Source organism: Tamandua tetradactyla, chromosome 19 (genome assembly GCF_023851605.1).
Source record: "Tamandua tetradactyla isolate mTamTet1 chromosome 19, mTamTet1.pri, whole genome shotgun sequence".
Lineage (NCBI taxonomy): Eukaryota > Metazoa > Chordata > Mammalia > Pilosa > Myrmecophagidae > Tamandua > Tamandua tetradactyla.
In genome coordinates this window covers 71,658,973-71,680,315 of record NC_135345.1, presented here as the reverse complement: position 1 = coordinate 71,680,315, position 21,343 = coordinate 71,658,973, and the positions used below count along the sequence as shown (strand labels likewise).

General features: G+C 35.9%; 1 protein-coding gene across 11 annotated transcripts in view; it reads right to left on the bottom strand.

Moving 5' to 3' along the window:
* Positions 1-21,343, bottom strand: part of RUFY3 (RUN and FYVE domain containing 3) — a 140,198-nt gene that overhangs the window by 32,409 nt on the left and 86,446 nt on the right. The gene's annotated exons all lie outside the window — the stretch shown is intronic.

Sequence of the window (21,343 nt, the reverse complement as noted above, 5' to 3'; positions counted from 1 at the left end):
GGGCGCTCTCACGGGCTGCGGAGGCCGGTGACCCTCCCAGCGTTTGGACCCCCGGGCTGGCTGGCACTCTTCCAAGCCGCTTCGGCTGGCGAACCCCACCCACGGCGAGAGTTTTCCAAAGTTAAAGGACCCACAGCACCTTTTACTGGTGGGACCCGCAGACAAACGTGTGCCACGAGCGCCACCTATTGGGCAGGATAAGAAAAGCAGAACCTAGAGATTTTACAGAAAAATCTTTCAACCTGTTCGGTCCAACACCCAGGAAAACCTAACTAAATGCCCAGACACCAGCAGAATATAACGGATCACGCTCCAAAAATTGAAAATATGGCCCAGTCAAAGGAACAAACCAATAGTTCAAATGAGATACAGGAGCTGAGACAACTAATGCTGAATATACGAACAGAAATGGAAAAACTCTTCAAAAACGAAATCGATAAATTGAGGGAGGACATGAAGAAGACATGGGCTGAACATAAAGAAGAAATAGAAAAACTGAAAAAACAAATCACAGAGCTTATGGAAGTGAAGGATAAAGTAGAAAAGATGGAAAAAACAATGGATACCTACAATGATAGATTTAAAGAGACAGAAGATAGAATTAGTGATTTGGAGGATGGAACATCTGAATTCAAAAAGGAAACAGAAACTATTGGGAAAAGAATGGAAAAATTTGAACAGGGTATCAGGGAACTCAAGGACAGTATGAACCGCACAAATATACGTGTTGTGGGTGTTCCAGAAGGAGAAGAGAAGGGAAAAGAAGGAGAAAAACTAATGGAAGAAATTATCACTGAAAATTTCCCAACTCTTATGAAAGACCTAAAATTACATATCCAAGAAGTGCAGCGCACCCCAAAGAGATTAGACCCAAATAGGCGTTCTCCAAGACACTTACTAGTTAGAATGTCAGAGGTCAAAGAGAAAGAGAGGATCTTGAAAGCAGCAAGAGGAAAACAATCCATCACATACAAGGGAAACCCAATAAGACTATGTGTAGATTTCTCAGCAGAAACCATGGAAGCTAGAAGACAGTGGGATGATATATTTAAATTACTAAAAGAGAAAAACTGCCAACCAAGACTCCTATATCCAGCAAAATTGTCCTTCAAAAATGAGGGAGAAATTAAAACATTCTCAGACAAAAAGTCACTGAGAGAATTTGTGACCAAGAGACCAGCTCTGCAAGAAATACTAAAGGGAGCACTAGAGTCAGATACGAAAAGACAGAAGAGAGAGGTATGGAGAAGACTGTAGAAAGAAGGAAACTCAGATATGATATATATAATACAAAAGGCAAAATGGTAGAGGAAAATATTATCCAAACAGTAATAACACTAAATGTTAATGGACTGAATCCCCCAATCAAAAGACATAGACTGGCAGAATGGATTAAAAAACAGGATCCTTCTATATGCTGTCTACAGGAAACACATCTTAGACCCAAAGATAAACATAGGTTGAAAGTGAAAGGTTGGCAAAAGATATTTCCTGCAAACAACAACCAGAAAAGAGCAGGAGTGGCTATACTAATATCCAACAAATTAGACTTCAAATGTAAAACAGTTAAAAGAGACAAAGAAGGACACTATCTACTAATAAAAGGAACAATTAAACAAGAAGACATAACAATCATAAATATTGACGCACCAAACCAGAATGTCCCAAAATACGTGAGGAATACACTGCAAACACTGAAAAGGGAAATAGACACATATACCATAACAGTTGGAGACTTCAATTCACCACTCTCATCAATGGACAGAACATCTAGACAGAGGATCAATAAAGAAATAGAGAATCTGAATATTACTATAAATGAGCTAGACTTAACAGACATTTATAGGACATTACATCCCACAACAGCAGGATACACCTTTTTCTCAAGTGCTCATGGATCATTCTCAAAGATAGACCATATGCTGGGTCACAAAGCAAGTCTTAACAAATTTAAAAAGATTGAAATCATACACAACACTTTCTCGGATCATAAAGGAATGAAGTTGGAAATCAATAATAGGCGGAGTGCCAGAAAATTCACAAATATGTGGAGGCTCAACAACACACTCTTAAACAACAAGTGGGTCAAAGGAGAAATTACAAGAGAAATTAGTAAATACCTCGAGGCGAATGAAAATGAAGACACAACATATCAAAACTTATGGGACGCAGCAAAGGCAGTGCTAAGAGGGAAATTTATTGCCCTAAATGCCTATATCAGAAAAGAAGAAAAGGCAAAAATTCAGGAATTAACTGTCCACTTGGAAGACCTGGAGAAAGAACAGCAAACAAAACCCAAAGCAAGCAAAAGGAAAGAAATAACAAAGATTAGAGCAGAAATAAATGAAATTGAAAACATGAAAACAACAGAGAAAATCAATAAGACCAGAAGTTGGTTCTATGAGAAAATCAATAAGATTGATGGGCCCTTAGCAAGATTGACAAAAAGAAGAAGAGAGAGGATTCAAATAAATAAGACCAGAAATGGAAGAGGAGACATAACTACTGACTTCACAGAAATAAAGGAGGTAATAACAGGATATTATGAACAACTTTACGCTAATAAATACAACAATTTAGATGAATGGACGGGTTCCTGGAAAGACATGAACAACCAACTTTGACTCAAGAAGAAATAGATGACCTCAACAAACTAATCACAAGTAAAGAAATTGAATTAGTCATTCAAAAGCTTCCTAAAAAGAAAAGTCCAGGACCAGACGGCTTTACATGTGAATTCTATCAAACATTCCAGAAAGAATTAGTACCAACTCTCCTCAAACTCATCAAAAAAATCGAAGTGGGGGGAAAACTACCTAATTCATTCTATGAAGCCAACATCACCCTCATACCAAAACCAAGCAAAGATATTACAAAAAAAGAAAACTACAGACCAATCTCTCTAATGAATACAGATGCAAAAATCCTCAATAAAATTCTAGCAAATCGTATCCAACAACACATTAAAAGAATTATACATCATGACCAAGTAGGATGCATCCCAGGTATGCAAGGATGGTTCAACATAAGAAAATCAATTAATGTAATACACCATATCAACAAATCAAAGCAGAAAAATCACATGATCATCTCAATTGATGCAGAGAAGGCATTTGACAAGATTCAACATCCTTTCCTGTTGAAAACACTTCAAAAGATAGGAATACAAGGGAACTTCCTTAAAATGATAGAGGAAATATATGAAAAACCCACAGCTAATATCATCCTCAATGGGGAAAAATTGAAAACTTTCCCCCTAAGATCAGGAAGAAGACAAGGATGTCCACTATCACCACTATTATTCAACATTGTGTTGGAGGTTCTAGCCAGAGCAATTAGACAAGAAAAAGAAATACAAGGCATCAAAATTGGAAACGAAGAAGTAAAACTATCACTGTTTGCAGACGATATGATACTATACGTCGAAAACCCGGAAAAATCCACAACAAAACTACTAGAGCTAATAAATGAGTACAGCAAAGTAGCAGGTTACAAGATCAACATTCAAAAATCTGTAGCATTTCTATACACTAGTAATGAACAAGCTGACGGGGAAATCAAGAAACGAATCCCATTTACAATTGCAACTAAAATAATAAAATACCTAGGAATAAATTTAACTAAAGAGACAAAAAAACCTATGTAAAGAAAACTACAAAAAACTGTTAAAAGAAATCACAGAAGACCTAAATAGATGGAAGGGCATACCATGTTCATGGATTGGAAGACTAAATATAGTTAAGATGTCAATCCTACCTAAATTGATTTACAGATTCAATGCAATACCAATCAAAATCCCAACAACTTATTTTTCAGAAATAGAAAAACCAATAAGCAAATTTATCTGGAAGGGCAGGGTGCCCCGAATTGCTAAAAACATCTTGAGGAAAAAAAACGAAGCTGGAGGTCTCGCGATGCCTGACTTTAAGGCATATTATGAAGCCACAGTGGTCAAAACAGCATGGTATTGGCATAAAGATAGATATATCGACCAATGGAATCGAATAGAGTGCTCAGATATAGACCCTTTCATCTATGGACATTTGATCTTTGATAAGGCAGTCAAGCCAACTCACCTGGGACAGAACAGTCTCTTCAATAAATGGTGCCTAGAGAACTGGATATCCATATGCAAAAGAATGAAAGAAGACCCATATCTCACACCCTATACAAAAGTTAACTCAAAATGGATCAAAGATCTAACCATTAGGTCTAAGACCATAAAACAGTTAGAGGAAAATGTTGGGAGATATCTTATGAAACTTACAACTGGAGGCGCTTTTATGGACCTTAAACCTAAAGCAAGAGCACTGAAGAAGGAAATAAATAAATGGGAGCGCCTCAAAATTAAACACTTTTGTGCATCAAAGAACTTTATCAAGAAAGTAGAAAGACAGCCTACACAATGGGAGACAATATTTGGAAATGACATATCAGATAAAGGTCTAGTATCCAGAATTTATAAAGAGATTGTTCAACTCAACAACAAAAAGACAGCCAACCCAATTACAAAATGGGAAAAAGACTTGAAGAGACACCTATCAGAAGAGGAAATACAAATGGCCAAAAGGCACATGAAGAGATGCTGAATGTCCCTGGCCATTAGAGAAATGCAAATCAAAACCACAATGAGATATCATCTCACACCCACCAGAATGGCCATTATCAACAAAACTGAAAATGACAAGTGCTGGAGAGGATGCGGAGAAAGAGGCACACTTATCCACTGTTGGTGGGAATGTCAAATGGTGCAACCACTGTGTAAGGCAGTTTGGCGGTTCCTCAAAAAGCTGAATATAGAATTGCCATACGACCCAGCAATACCATTGCTGGGAATCTACTCAGAGGACTTAAGGGCAAAGACACAAACGGACATTTGCACACCAATGTTTATAGCAGCGTTATTTACAATTGCAAAGAGATGGAAACAGCCAAAATCTCCATCAACAGAAGAGTGGCTAAACAAACTGCGGTATATACATATGATGGAATATTATGCAGCTTTAAGACAGGATAAACTTATGAAGCATGTAATAACATGGATGGACCTAGAGAACATTATGCTGAGTGAGTCTAGCCAAAAACTAAAGGACAAATACTGTATGGTCCCACTGATATGAACAGACATTCGAGAATAAACTTGGAATATGTCATTGGTAACAAAGTCCAGCAGGAGGTAGAAACAGGGTAAGATAATGGGCAATTGGAGTTGAAGGGATACAGACGGTGTAACAGGACTAGATACAAAAACTCAAAAAAGGACAGCACAATAATACCTAATTGTAAAGTCATCACATTAAAACACTGAATGAAGCTACATCTGAGCTATAGGTTTTTTTTTTTTTACTATTATTATTACTTTTATTTTTTTCCTCTATATTAACATTCTATATCTTTTTCGGTTATGTTGGTAGTTCTTCTAAACCGATGCAAATGTACTAAGAAATGATGATCATGCATCTATGTGATGATGTTAAGAATTACTGATTGCATATGTAGAATGGTATGATTTCTAAATGTTGGATTAATTTCTTTTTTTCCGTTAATTAAAAAAAAAAAGAGAAGGGGTAATTGGAGCTGAAGGGATACAGACTGTACAACGGGACTGGATATAAAAACTCAGAAATGGATAGCACAATACTACCTAATTGTAATGCAATTATGTTAAAACACTGAATGAAGCTGCATGTGAGGCATAGGTTTTTTTTTTTTCTTTCTATTATCGTTTTAATTCTTATTCTGTTGTCTTTTTATTTCTTTTTCTAAATCGATGCAAATGTACTAAGAAATGATGAATATGCAACTATGTGATGTTATTAAGAAGTACTGATTGTACATGTAGAATGGAATGATTTCTAATTGTTTTGTTAATTCTTTTTTTAATTAATAAAAAAAATAAAAAATAAAATAAAAAATCTGTGGCATTTCTATACACTAGCAATGAACAAGCTGAGGGGGAAATCAAGAAACGAATCCCAATTACAACTGCAACTAAAAGAATAAAATACCTAGGAATAAATTTAACTAAAGAGACAAAAAACCTATACAAAGAAAACTACAAAAAACTGTTAAAAGAAATCACAGAAGACCTAAATAGATGGAAGGGCATACCATGTACATGGATTGGAAGACTAAATATAGTTAAGATGTCAATCCTACCTAAATTGATTTACAGATTCAATGCAATACCAATCAAAATCCCAACAACTTATTTTTCAGAAATAGAAAAACCAATAAGCAAATTTATCTGGAAGGGCAGGGTGCCCCGAATTGCTAAAAACATCTTGAGGAAAAAAAACGAAGCTGGAGGTCTCGCGATGCCTGACTTTAAGGCATATTATGAAGCCACAGTGGTCAAAACAGCATGGTATTGGCATAAAGATAGATATATCGACCAATGGAATTGAATAGAGTGCTCAGATATAGACCCTTTCATCTATGGACATTTGATCTTTGATAAGGCAGTCAAGCCAACTCACCTGGGACAGAACAGTCTCTTCAATAAATGGTGCCTAGAGAACTGGATATCCATATGCAAAAGAATGAAAGAAGACCCATATCTCACACCCTATACAAAAGTTAACTCAAAATGGATCAAAGATCTAAACATTAGGTCTAAGACCATAAAACAGTTAGAGGAAAATGTTGGGAGATATCTTATGAAACTTACAACTGGAGGCGCTTTTATGGACCTTAAACCTAAAGCAAGAGCACTGAAGAAGGAAATAAATAAATGGGAGCGCCTCAAAATTAAACACTTTTGTGCATCAAAGAACTTTATCAAGAAAGTAGAAAGACAGCCTACACAATGGGAGACAATATTTGGAAATGACATATCAGATAAAGGTCTAGTATCCAGAATTTATAAAGAGATTGTTCAACTCAACAACAAAAAGACAGCCAACCCAATTACAAAATGGGAAAAAGACTTGAAGAGACACCTATCAGAAGAGGAAATACAAATGGCCAAAAGGCACATGAAGAGATGCTGAATGTCCCTGGCCATTAGAGAAATGCAAATCAAAACCACAATGAGATATCATCTCACACCCACCAGAATGGCCATTATCAACAAAACTGAAAATGACAAGTGCTGGAGAGGATGCGGAGAAAGAGGCACACTTATCCACTGTTGGTGGGAATGTCAAATGGTGCAACCACTGTGTAAGGCAGTTTGGCGGTTCCTCAAAAAGCTGAATATAGAATTGCCATACGACCCAGCAATACCATTGCTGGGAATCTACTCAGAGGACTTAAGGGCAAAGACACAAACGGACATTTGCACACCAATGTTTATAGCAGCGTTATTTACAATTGCAAAGAGATGGAAACAGCCAAAATCTCCATCAACAGAAGAGTGGCTAAACAAACTGTGGTATATACATACGATGGAATATTATGCAGCTTTAAGACAGGATAAACTTATGAAGCATGTAATAACATGGATGGACCTAGAGAACATTATGCTGAGTGAGTCTAGCCAAAAACTAAAGGACAAATACTGTATGGTCCCACTGATGTGAACAGACATTCGAGAATAAACTTGGAATATGTCATTGGTAACAAAGTCCAGCAGGAGGTAGAAACAGGGTAAGATAATGGGCAATTGGAGTTGAAGGGATACAGACGGTGTAACAGGACTAGATACAAAAACTCAAAAATGGGCAGCACAATAATACCTAATTGTAAAGTCATCATATTAAAACACTGAATGAAGCTACATCTGAGCTATAGGTTTTTTTTTTTTACTATTATTATTACTTTTATTTTTTTCCTCTATATTAACATTCTATATCTTTTTCTGTTGTGTTGCTAGTTCTTCTAAACCGATGCAAATATACTAAGAAACCATGATCATGCATCTATGTGATGATGTTGAGAATTACTGATTGCATATGTAGAATGGTATGATTTCTAAAACTTGGGTTAATTTCTTTTTTTCCGTTAATTAATAAAATAAAAAAAAAAAAAACCCAAACAAACAAAAAAAGAAAAACAAACAAACAAAAATTTGCAGGGAGATGATCCTAACCATTTGATGTTCTAGTAGTGATGAACCATCTTTCCTTGACTTGGTACCACCATGGTATAGAATGTTTTCTGACCTACTGTAGCATATGTCGTATAAGTTGTCTATGTTCCACTTTTTCATTGATTTTTATAGATCTTGAAAATAAAAATATTAGCTATTAAAATTGAAAAAAAAAATTGAAATGGAAGGAAACACTTTCTAACTTGTTCTATGAGGGGCAACATCATCCTAACACCAAAACCAGATAAAGACACCAGAAGAAAAGAGAATAACAAAGCAATATATCTCATGCATATTGATATAAAAATCCTCAACAAAATACTAGCAAATTGAATCTAACAGGGCAGGCCACGGTGGCTCAGCAGGTAAGAGTTCTTGCCTGCCATGCCCGAGGTCCCGGGTTTGATTCCCGGTGCCTGCCCATGCACAAAAAAAAAAATTGAATCTAACAGACCTTAAAAGAATTACACACCATGATGAAGTGGGATTTATCACAGGTATTCAATGGTGGTTCAACATAAGAGAATCAAATCATAAATAGACTGAAGGAAAAAAAGGCATATAATTATCCCAGTTGATGCAGAAAAAACATTTGACAGATCCACCACGTATTCTTGATAAAAACACTCGATAACAACTAGAAATAGAAGAGAACTTTCTCAACATGATTAAGGGTATATATGAAAAACCCACAGCTAATATCATACGCAATGGTGAAAGACTCAAATTTTTCCCTGTAAGATCAGGAACAAGACAAGGATGTCTCCTGTCACCACTGTTATACAACAATGTACTGGAAATTCTACCCAGAGCAATTAGGGAAGGAAAAAAGTTACAGCAATCAAAACAGCATGGTACTGGCACAAGGAAAGAGATACAGACCAATGGAATAGAATTGGGAGTTCAGAAATAAACCTTCACGTCTATGGCTAATTGATTTTTTCTTTCTTTTTTTTTTTTTAAGTTTGATGCATTTTATTTTTTTTAATGAAACATACCGACACACAAACACAAACATTCTTACCATATGATCATTCCATTCTACATATGTAATCAGTAACTCACAATATCACATAGTTATATATTCATCATCATGATCATTTCTTAGAACACTTGCATCAATTCAGAAAAAGAAATAAAAAGAAAACAGAAAAAAATTCATAATACCATACCCCTTACCCCCCTCCCTTTCATTGATCACTACCATTTCAATCTAATAAATTTATTTTAACATTTGTTCCCCCATTATTTATTTATTTTTAATCCATATGTTTTACTCTTCTGTTGATAAGGTAGATAGAAGGAGCACCAGACACAAGGTTTTCACAATCACAGAGTCACATTGCGAAAGCTTTATCATTATACAATCATCTTCAAGAAAAATGGCTATTGGAACATAGCTCTACATTTTCAGGCAGTTCCCTCCAGCCTCTCCATTACACCTTAACTAAAAAGGTGATATCTATATTATACATAAGAATAACCTCCAGGATAACGTCTTGACTCTGTTTGCAATTTCTCAGCCACTGACACTTTATTTTGTCTTATTTCGTTCTTTCCCCTTTTGGTCGAGAAGGCTTTCTCAATCCCTTGCTGCTGAGTCGCAGCTCATTTTAGGATTTCTGTCCCCCACTGCCAGGAAGGTCCACACCCCTGGGGCTCATGTCTCAGGTAGAGAGGGGGAGGGCAGTGAGTCTGCTTGTTGCATTGGCTGAGAGAGAAAGGCCACATCTGAGCAACAAAAGAGGTTCTCTTGGGAGTGACTCTCAGGTCTAATTCTAGGTAGGCTTAGCCTATCCTTCGCGGGGTTAAGTTTCATATGAACAAACCCCAAGATTGGGGTCTCAGCCTATTGCTTTGGTTGTCCCCACTGTTTGTGAGAATATCAAGAATTCTCCACTTGAGGAAGTTGAATTTTCCCCCTTTCTCACCATTCCCCCAAGGGGACTTTGCAAATACCTTTTTATTCACTGTTCAAATCACTCTGGGATTTATCGGGGCATCACTCTGGACAAACCTACAAAATCTCATGCCCTACTCAAGGTTCCATGTACTATGGTTTGAACTGTCCATGTAAGTTATATTAGAAAATGCACTACTCTAAATATAAATTTTGAATTAAATAAACATTTTTTGCTTTAGTCTCACAAATAAAGTTTTAAAATATGAATTACAATCTATTTTCCACACCCTGCAGTGTTGACATTCCTTTGTTCTTCCTCAAGAAAAAACATTTTTAAATTTGTACATTTAGTCACTATCATTATACACTCTAGGAATTCCTAGATTATGCCATCTCAGTCTTTATTGTCTATCTTTCTTTCTGATTTCATTCGTGCCCCAGGCCTTCTCCCTCAATAATTTTCACATTCAGCCTCATTCAGGTACTAACATTATTGTATTACAGTTAGGTAGTATTGTTCTATCCATTTCTGAATTTTTACAATCGGTCCTGTTGCGCAATCTTTATCCCTTCAGCTCCAACTACCCAATATCTACCCTATTTCTATCTCCTGATGGTTTCTGTTACCAACTGAAGTTTTCCAAGTTCATTTACTAATGTCAGTTCATATCAGTGAGACCATACAGTATTTGTCCTTTTGTTTCTGACTAATCTCACTCAGCATAATGTCCTCAAGGTCCATCCATGTTTTTATATACTTCATAACTTTACTCTGTCTTATAGCTGTATAATATTCCATCATATGTATATACCACAGCTTGTTTAGCCACTCATCTGTTGATGGACATTTAGACTCTTTCCATCTCTTGACAATTGTAAATAATGTTGTTATAAACATTGGTGTGCAAATGACTGTCTGTGACCTTGCCCTCATGTCCTCTGAGTAGATACCTAGCAATGGTGTTGCCGGGTCATATGGCAATTCTATACATAGCTTCCTGAGGAACCACCAAACTACCTTCCACAGCAGGGTTGTACCATTTGACATTCCCACAAACAGTAGATAAGTGTGCCCCTTTCTCCACATCCTCATCAGCACTTGTTGTTTTCTGTTTTATTGTTAATGGCCATTCTGGTGGTTTTGAGATGATGTCTCACTGTGATTTTGATTTGCATTTTCCTAATAGCCAGTGAAGTTGAGCATCTTTTCATGTACCTTTTGGCCATTTGTATTTCCTCCTCTAAAAATTGTCTGTTCATGTCTTTTGTCCATTTTGTAATTGGTTGTCTGCCTTTCTGTTGTTGAGTTGAACAATCTCTTTATATATTCTGGATACTAGGGCTTTATCTGATATATCATTCAAACATTGTCTCCCATTGTCTTTTCACTTTCTTGAAGAAGTTCTTTGATGTACAAAAGTATTTAATTTTGAGGAGTTCCCATTTATTTATTTCTTCAATGCTTGTGTTTTGAGTGTAAGTTCTATGAAACTGTCTCCTATTGTGAGATTTATACAATAGTTCCTTACATTTTCTTCTAAAAGTTTTATGGTCTAAGAGCTAATGTTTAGGTTTTTGATCCATTTTGAATTAATTTTTGTATAGGGTGTGAGATATGGATCCTCTTTCATTCTTTTGCATGTGGATATCCAGTTCTCTAGGCACCATTTATTGAGGAGACTGTTCTGTCCCAGGTGAGTTGACTTGACTGCCTTATCAAAGATCAAATGTCCATAGATGAGAGGGTCGATATCTGAACACTCTATTCGATTCCATTGGTCAATATATCTATCTTTATGGCAGTACCATGTTGTTTTGACCACTGTTGCTTCATAATATGCCTTAAAGTAAGGTAGCGTGAGGCCTCCAACTCCATTTTTCTTTCGCAGGATACTTTTAGCTATTCAGGGCACACTGCCCTTCCAGATAAATTTGGTTATTGGCTTTTCTATTTCTGAAAAGTACGTTGTTGGGATTTTAATTGGCATTGCATTGATTCTGTAAATCAATTTAGGTAGAATTGACATCTTAACTATATTTAGTCTTCCAATCCATGAACATGGTATGCCCTTCCATTTATTTAGGTCTTCTGTGATTTCTTTTAACAATTTCTTGTGGCTTTCTTTGAGTAGGTCTTTTGTCTCTTTAGTTAAATTTATTCCTAAATATTTTATTCTTTTGGTTGCAATTGTAAATGGAAATTGTTTCTTGATTTCCACCTCAGATTGTTCATTACTAGTGTATAGAAACACTACAGATTTTTGAGTGTTGATCTTGTAACCTGCCACTTTGCTGTACTCATTTATTAGCTCTAGTAGTTTTGCTGTGGATTTTTCAGAGTTTTCGACATATAGTATCACATCACCTGCAAACAGTGAGAGTTTTACTTCTTCCTTTCCAATTTTGATGCCTTGTATTTCTTTTTCTTGTCTAATTGTTCTGGCTAGAACTTCCAACACAATGTTGAATAACAATGGTGATAGTGGACACCCTTGTCTTGTTCCTCGTCTTAGGGGGGAAGTTTTCAGTTTTTCCCTATTGAAGATGATGTCAGCTGTGAGTTTTTCACATATTCCCTTTATCATGTTGAGGAATCCTTCCTCTTCCTATCCTTTGAAGTGTTTTCAACAAGAAAGGATGTTGAGTTTTGTCAAATGCCTTTTCTGCATCAATCGAGATGATCTAATGTGGTTTTTCAGCTAATAGATTTTTGACAAGAATGCAAAGTGCACTCAATGGGAAAAGAACAATCTGTTCAATAAATGGTGCTGGGAAATATTAACCTCACAACATGTACAAAAATTAACTCATAATAGACCAAAGATCTAAATATAATAATCAAAACTATAAAATTATTGGAAGAAAACTTAGGGAAGTATCTTTAGGATCTTATGCTAGGGAATGGTTTCTTAGACTTTAAACCGAAAGCATAAGCAAGAAAAGAAAAAATAGATAAAGAGAACTTCATCAAAATTAAAAACTTTTGTACATCAAAGAACTTCATTATAAAAGTAAAAAGATGAAGCTGAAAAGGCCAGGATTAAGGTCATTCAGAATACAGGGGTTAGGAAGACATTGTCTATATTTTAGAACTGCACTTACTCTTTGAGACCAAAGGAAGAAAGGTTTATTTTGTCTGGAACCTAAGTTTTCTGTAGCACATACTCTAACTTAACCTGTCTGGCTAGCTCATTTGAACAACTGAAACACAGGGAGCCCAGTATAGGAATGAGGGCCTTTAATCTTGCACAGTTTAATGTAATGCCTGGATACATCCTAGAATATAGTAAGCAGATGATAAAAAAATATTGGCAAAGTCCTTTGATAGGATATGAGGAAAAATATGGAACTATTAAACCTTACCATCAGGGGATCCTCTGACACTGTGTCAAACATTAGGGACATTGAAATCAATAGGCCAAACCCTTCATCTTGAGGCTTACTCTTGTGAAGCTTAGTGGGTAGTGGAGAAGTTTAGTCTACCTTTAGGTATGTCTGAGAGTTACTTCTGGAGGGTCTCTTTTGTTGCTCAGATGTGGCCTCTCTCTCTCTCTAAGCTCACCTCTGTAAGTGAAATCATTGCCCTCCTCCCTACATGGGGAGTGACATCCAGGGGTGAAATTCTCCCTGGTGGCGTGGGACATGACTCCTGGCGATGAGTCCAACCACACAGTGGGATCAACAATTCCATCTTGACCAAAAGAGGGAAAAGAACTGTAACTAATAAAGTATCAATGGCTGAGAGGGTTCAAATAGGGTCGAGAGGCTACTCTGGAGGTCACTCTTATGTAAGCTTCAGTTAGACATTGCTACTTATCATAACTTGCCAAACTCCAACCAAAACCATTCCAGCCAATAATAAAGAACACCTATGGAAATATATAAGATTCTACAAGGGTTCCATGCACTAGGGTAACTTTCCAGAAACCTACAACCTCCAGATGGGTCCCTGGACCAGATAAGTCCTGAAACCTTGAGGGCCCAGCTTCTCCAGAACATCAGCTAGTTTCATCTCCCTACTCCATATTATTGACAGCCCCTTCCAAAATGAAACAGTTAGAATGGCCATAGCCCAAATACTCCTAAAGAGTGGGATAGAAAGATCAAAGATGATGGTGGAGTAATGCAGAGAAGGTAGAGTATGATTGCTGAATCATTATATTGATATTTCATTTAGTGTCCAGTATCTTAAGAGCAGCTAGAAATAAAAACCTAAAATTGTGGAATTGTAATCCACACCAAACTCTGAAATCTTTCTACAACTAATGGTTGTGCTGTACTTTGAAATTTATTGCTTTTTGTATATATGTTATTTTTCACAAAAAAAGAAAGAAAAAAATTGTGATGATAAAAAAATATTTATTCCTTCTAGCCTCCTACATTCTGGAGCAGCTAAAAGGAAAAATCTGACAGGAAGGTATGGTAGCCAAAACAAACTCTGGGATCTGTGCTGTAACTACTTGTTGAAGAGTGCTTTGAAAACTATTGCTTTTTTCTTTCTTTGCTTTGTATATATGTTATATTAAACAATTAAAAGAATAAAAAAGTAAAAAGACAATCTACAGAATGAGAGAAAGTATTTGGAAATCATTTATCCAACAAGGCAAAAAACACAATTTTAAGATGGGTAAGGGTGCACAGGTGGTTCAGTGGTAGAATGCCTGCTTTTTGTGTAAAGATGGGCAAAAAACTTGAAAGACATTTCTCCAAAGAAAATCTAAAAATGGCTGCTAAGCATATGAAAAGCTGTTCAGTATCAGTAGTCATTAGGGGAATGCAAATCAAAACCATAGTAAGATATAATTCCATATTCACAGAATGGCTATTATTAAAAACAGAAAAGAAAAAGTGTTGGGGAGGGTGTGGAGAAATAGAAACACTTGTTCATTGTTGGTAGGAATGCAAAATGGTACAGCTGCTGTGGAAAACCATTTAGCAATTCCTCAGAAAGTTACATAAAGAATTACCATATGATCTAGCAATCCTTCTTCTAGGTATACAGTAAAAAGAACTAAAAGCAGGGATTCGAACAGATATTTGGATACTGATGTTCATATTGGCATTATCCACAGTTACTAAAGGATGGAAAGAACCCCAGTGTATATTAAGAGATAATAAAAAGATGTGGTAATATCTATGATGGAATATTATTCAGCCATAAAAAAGGGATGAAGTTCTGATACATGTAAAAACATGGATGAACCTTGAAGACATCATGTTGAGTGAGATAAGCCAGATGCAAAAGGATAAATGTATGATCTCACTGGTATGAAGTAATTCAAATAAGCAAATCTGTATAGTCACAAACTAGAATATAGGTTATCAGGAATGGGGAGTTAATGCTTAATTTGGTACAGAGTTTCTATTTGGGGTGATGGAATAATTTTTTAAATGGATGGTGATGGTAGCACAACATTGTGAATGTGGTTAGCACCAAAGAATTATATATCTGAATATGGCTAAAAGGGAAAATTTTGGATTGCATATGTTACAAAAATAAAAATTTAAAAAGCAAAACTCCTACTGTCTGTTGGGCATGATCCTTGCTTGCTACATAGAAAGCCAACAAGAGTGCTGTGGGACCTGTATAAAAGGAGCCGCTGCCAGTCTGGACTGGGGAACTCAAAAAGGAGAATGTGAAGGAAAAATAACTTCAGAGGCAGAAACATGGACGCTGAGGTATGAAGTCAGGAAGCCTTAGGCCAGGAGAGTAGACCCACCCAAGCACATGGAAAGGGTGAGTTCGCCCCAAAGGTAGAGGATGGGCCATCCACCTCCTTGCAGAGGAAGTGTAGTCCTGCTTCAGGCATCGGGGAGGGTGGAGCTCATTCCTTGGGGATTGGGGAGAGCCTGGCTGCCACCACATGGAGGGGTTGAGTAGGTGCCCAAGAGACGGCAGAGAGCCCGGGTGCAGCCCTGATGCTTGGAGAGGGTGGAGCTGAGAAAAAAGTAGTCTCTCTAATGTTCCTCAAGGTTGCATTCAGAGACAGGTGAGCTAGGCTGTAAGCCCATGGAAAGTGTGGGACTGAGGCTTTCTAAAGCCCCGAAAATAAATGATTCTCAGACTAATCTAATTGAATTAACTAATCTAATGGAATTTGCTCTGAAGGTTTTCAAAAGTGCTTGGGTCCAGTGATCCCCGTGTTCCTTTTAGTTTCTCCCTATGGAAATGGGTAGATGTATTCTATGACTGTTCCGCCTTTGTATGTTGGCAGAAAATAACTTGCTCTGAGTTTTATAGGTGCAGAGCCAGAGAAGAATTTTGCCTTAGGACATCACGCCTGTAACTAACTTTGATGCGACTTCGTACTGGTTTTAACAATATTTGTATTGTTACTGGAAAACAAAACAAACAAACAAACAAAAAGCAAAGCATAAGACTTTACAACACAGTGAACCCTAATGTAAATATGACTACACTTAATAGTATAATTAAAATAATATGTTTCATCAATTGCAACAATGATACCACACTAATGCAAAGTGTGAATGAGAGAAAACTGTGTGCATGTGGTGTGTGTGTGTGTGAACTGTTTTTCTGCATGATTTTTCTATAAAACTACAACTTTACTAATAAAATATAAATTAAAGAACAACAGCAAAGAGAAATCAGGGAATGCTTTATTGTAATAAAAACTCAAGAATCCCGTGATGTAATCTGAGACAAGGGGGAAAACGTCTGTTTCATTGATTAATATGGTCATGTATAATAGTGAAAAAGTGAAAAAAGAATGGGTAAGTACCTTATTTCAAATAAAAGGTGCACAAAAAGAATCTTTAGATAACATTCTGATTGAAAGAAATCTGATCAGAACGGTATTTTGGTTGGAAATGAGTACAGTATTTCAGTTTATGCTTTTTTTCACATATTTGCATTTGTGATGCAAATAACTTTACAATCTTCTACACATTTAAAAATTTTTTGGCAGGTTTTAAAACTTTTGCCTCTTTTCTGATTTATTTTTAATTCTATTTAAGCATCACATGGCTTTAAGACATTTCAACAATGTAAACTATTGAATTACATATATTCTCTCTCTTTTTTTTAACTTTTTAAAATTGTGAAATATAACACATATACAAAAAGCAATAAAAGAAGCAATAAATTTCCAGGTACATTAAAAAAAATTTTTTATGTGTACAGTATAACATATATACAAAGCAAAGAAATAAAAATGCAATAGTTTTCAAAGCACTCTTCAACAGATCCTGGGACAGATCCCAGGGATTGTCACAGGCTATCATACGATCCTCTCATATTTTTCCTTCTAGCTGCTCCAGAATATAGGAGGCTAGAGGGCTTAAATACTTTTTTATCATCACAATCGACTTTTTGTCCTTCTTTTTTGGTGAACAGTAACGTGTATACAAAAAAGCTATAAATTTCCAAGCACAGCACCACAATTAGTTGTAGAACATATTTCAAACTTTGATATGGGTTACAATTTCACAATTTTAGGTTTTTACTTCTAGGTGCTCTAAAATACTGGAGTCTAAACAAGATACCAATTTACTGATTCAGCATTCATACTCATTTGTAAAGTCCTATCTTCTATGTATAATTCTACCATCACCTTTGATCTTTCCATACCTCTTTTTAGGGCTGTTTGGGCTATGGCAATTCTAGATTTTTGATATTGGAAGGGTCTGTCACTGATATGGGGTAGGGAGATGGAACTATCTGATGTTCTGGAGAGTTGGGCTAGGTTTCGGGACCTATCTGGACCAGGGACCCATCTGGAGGTTGTAGGTTTCTGGAGAATGACTCTAGTGCCTGGAACCCTTGTGGAATCTTATAAATTGCCCTAGGTGTTCTTTAGGATTGGCTGGAATGGTCCTGGTTGAGGGTTGGCAGGTTATGATAGGTAGCAAGGTCTACCTGAAGCTTGCGTAAAAGCAACCTCCAGAGAAGCCTCTCGACTCTATTTGATCTCTCTCCGCCACTGATACTTTATTAATTATACTTCTTTCCCCACTTTTGGTCAGAAATTTCCAGGTACATTTTAACAAGCAATTATAGAACATATTTTAAAGTTTGGTATGGGTTACAGTTCCATGATTCTTTGTTTCTTCTTCTACTTGCTCCAAGGCACTGTAGACCAACAGAAATATCAATATAACGATTCAGCAGTTATACTCATATGTGAAATCCTACCTTCTCTGTTATATTTCTCCTCTTTAAATAACATATATACATAAAAGCAAGAAATTTCAAAATACATGGCAACAATTAGTTGTACAACAGATTCCAGAGTTTGGTATGGGTTACAATTCCACAATTTTAGAATTTTATTTCTAGCTGCTCTAAGATACTGGAGGCTAAAAGAAGTATCAGTATAATGATTCAGCACTCACACTCATTTGTTAAACCCGACCTTCTCTGTATAACCCCACCATCACCTCTGATTTTTCTCCCACTCTTTAGGGGTATTTGGGCTGTGCCCATTCTAATTTTTTCATACTGGAAGGGGCTGTCAGTAATATGGGATAGAGAGATGAAACTAGTTGATGTTCTAGAAGAGCTGGTCCCTCTGCATTTCAGGGCTTATCTGGTCCAGGGACCCCTCTGGATGTTGTAGGCTTTGGAGAGTTACACCAGTGCATGAAACTTTTATAGAATCTCATATAATGTCCTGGGTATTCTTTAGGATTGGCAAGAATGGTTTAGGTTGGGGTTTGGCAGGTTATGATAGGTAGCAATGTCTAACTGAAGCTTGCATAAGAGTGACCTCTAGTGTAGCCTCTTGACTATTTGAACTCTCAAAGCCACTCGCACCTTGTTACACTTCTTTTCTCCCCATCATATACTCATTTTTGACTAATTAGCAAAAGTTGACTAACAAGCAGTACACATAATAGGCTGAAGTTGATATGAAAAATGTAAAGGATTATTATCTTATATTGTTTAATAAAATCAGTTTTCTTTACAGAAAAAAAGAAAATAATGGAAAGCAAAAAAGCAGCACAAAAGAAACCTGATAATTGCATCATCCACGATGTGTTAAACACCTTGGTATATAACCTTTCAGATCATTTATGCTGACATTTAGATATTTTTGAGGGATACTAAAAAAAGGGATCATACCACAAAATATCTTCAGTTTTTTTGGCTTAAAATTAATATCTTAATATCTTAGAGCAGCTAGAAGTAAAAACCTAAAATTGTGGAATTGTAACCCACACCAAACTCTGAAATCTGTTCTACAACTAATTATTGTGATGTGCTTTGAAATTTATTGCTTTTTGTATATATATCATTTTTCACAAAAAATGAAACAAAAAACAAAAACAAAAACATCACCTTAAAAATATTTTTGATATCTGCTTAGAAGCTGAGTATGGCTGTTTTCCAACATTATACATTTCAAAAATGTAGATAACATCAGACTATGAACTCTCTGTTATGGCACAGCTTGCATCTTAATTTTTATCTTGATGCTTAACATATATACAGAAAAGTGTACAATTTCTAAGTGTACAGCTCCATAAATTTGCATAAGATTACACATTACTGTAATTACTATCCTGATCGGAAAAGAGAACGTTATTAGAAGACTTCCAATCACTACCTCATCTCCCCAAAGTAACCATTATCCTGACTTCTAACACCATAGATTGTTTTTTGCCCATTTTTGGACTTTATATAAATGGAATCAAAGTGCAAATGCTTCTTTCATGTATGGTATCCTTGATGCAATATTTATTTGTGAGATTCAAATACGTTTTGTATATAGGTTTAGTTCATATTTTCATTGCTGGATAATATTCCATGGTAGGAATATACCACAGTACATGTATTCTATTGTTCATAAATACCTGGGCTGTTCCCAATGTTTGTAGGCTATAATGCTGCTTTGAACATTACTGTAGACTTTGTCTGGTACATGTATGTATAGTCATACCTAGGAATGAAATTATGGGTCAAAGTGAATAAAGGTCTGTATAAAGACCTGTTCTGCCTGGTTCACAAGATTGAATCCATTTACTCTGGTGCTCTGCTGGCAAAGAGCTAATTCTTCAGACCCCCAACTTGTACTATACAACTTTGATCACAGACAACTCTCCTGTAGCCACTGATAGCCTGAACACTAGACCCTACACTACTTTAAGGCTCTATCCATCAATGGTAACCTCTTTACTGACTTATAACACCAAAGACTAATTTTGCATGTTTCTGAAAATTATATAAATGGAACAGTATGTTGTGTACTTTTGTCTGGCTTCTTTTGTTCAGCATTATGTTTGTAAGATTAAGCCATGTTGCTGTGTGTAATTGCTGTGTATGATTTCATTGTATGAATATACTTATAATTTACTTATCCATTCTATTGTGAACAGACACTTGGGTTGCTTTTATTTGAGGCTATTATATACATTATACATAGCAATGAATATTCTTGTTCATGTCTGTTATTGAACATGACTATACATTTCATTGGAGATAATGACTAAAAGTAGAATTGCTGGGTCATAAGGTATGCTTATTATGAGCTTTAATAGATAACGCTAAAAAGTTTACTCAAGTTTCTGCACCAAATTAATCTGTCAGCCAAGCATTATGGTTCCTTCATATCCTTATGATCACTTGGTAGTATATGTCTTTTTCATTTTAGCCATTTTGGTGGATGTGTAGTGGTATCATATTGCTGTTTTAATATGCATTTCCATGACGGCAGTTAAGCTGAGTATCTTTTTATATGCTGACTGACCATTTGGATATCCTCTTTTGTGAAATGCCTATTTAAATCTACTTATTTTTTTATTTGCTTATCTGTCTTTTTCTTACTGGTTTGTGGGAGTTCTTAAAAACCTTGAATATGAATCATTTATTGGATATACATACATATTATGGGTTACTTCTTTATTCAATCTTTAATAATGTCTTTGATGAACAGAAATTCTTAATTTTTTTTTTTACATGGGCAGGCACCAGGAATTGAACCCAGGTCTCTGCCATGGCAGGTGAGAACTCTGCCTACTGAGTCACTGTGGCCCACCCAGTTCTTAATTTTAATATGAAACAATTTATTAAGTTTTCCTCTTAAAGATAGTGCTTTCTGTGTGCTGTTTAAGAAATCTTTGCCTACTCAAACTCATAAGTATATTTAATGTTTCCTTCTAAAAGTTCTACTGTTTGGTCTTTCATATTTATATCCATCTGGATTTTTTTTTGTATGTGTACTACTTGAATTTAATGCTACATGCCAATTTCTTGTCTTATTGAGCCTGAGTACATGCTAAGGTGTCAAAAGCCTTTAAGGACCATATATTAGTCACTATGACAGATAGAATGAAAATATTATAAAAACATCATTTAGGAGTTTATGTGTGTGAGGTGTGGGAGAAGGTATATTTAACTATGTGATGTTGCTGTATTTATCTTTTTCTAACACACAAAAATGGTTCTA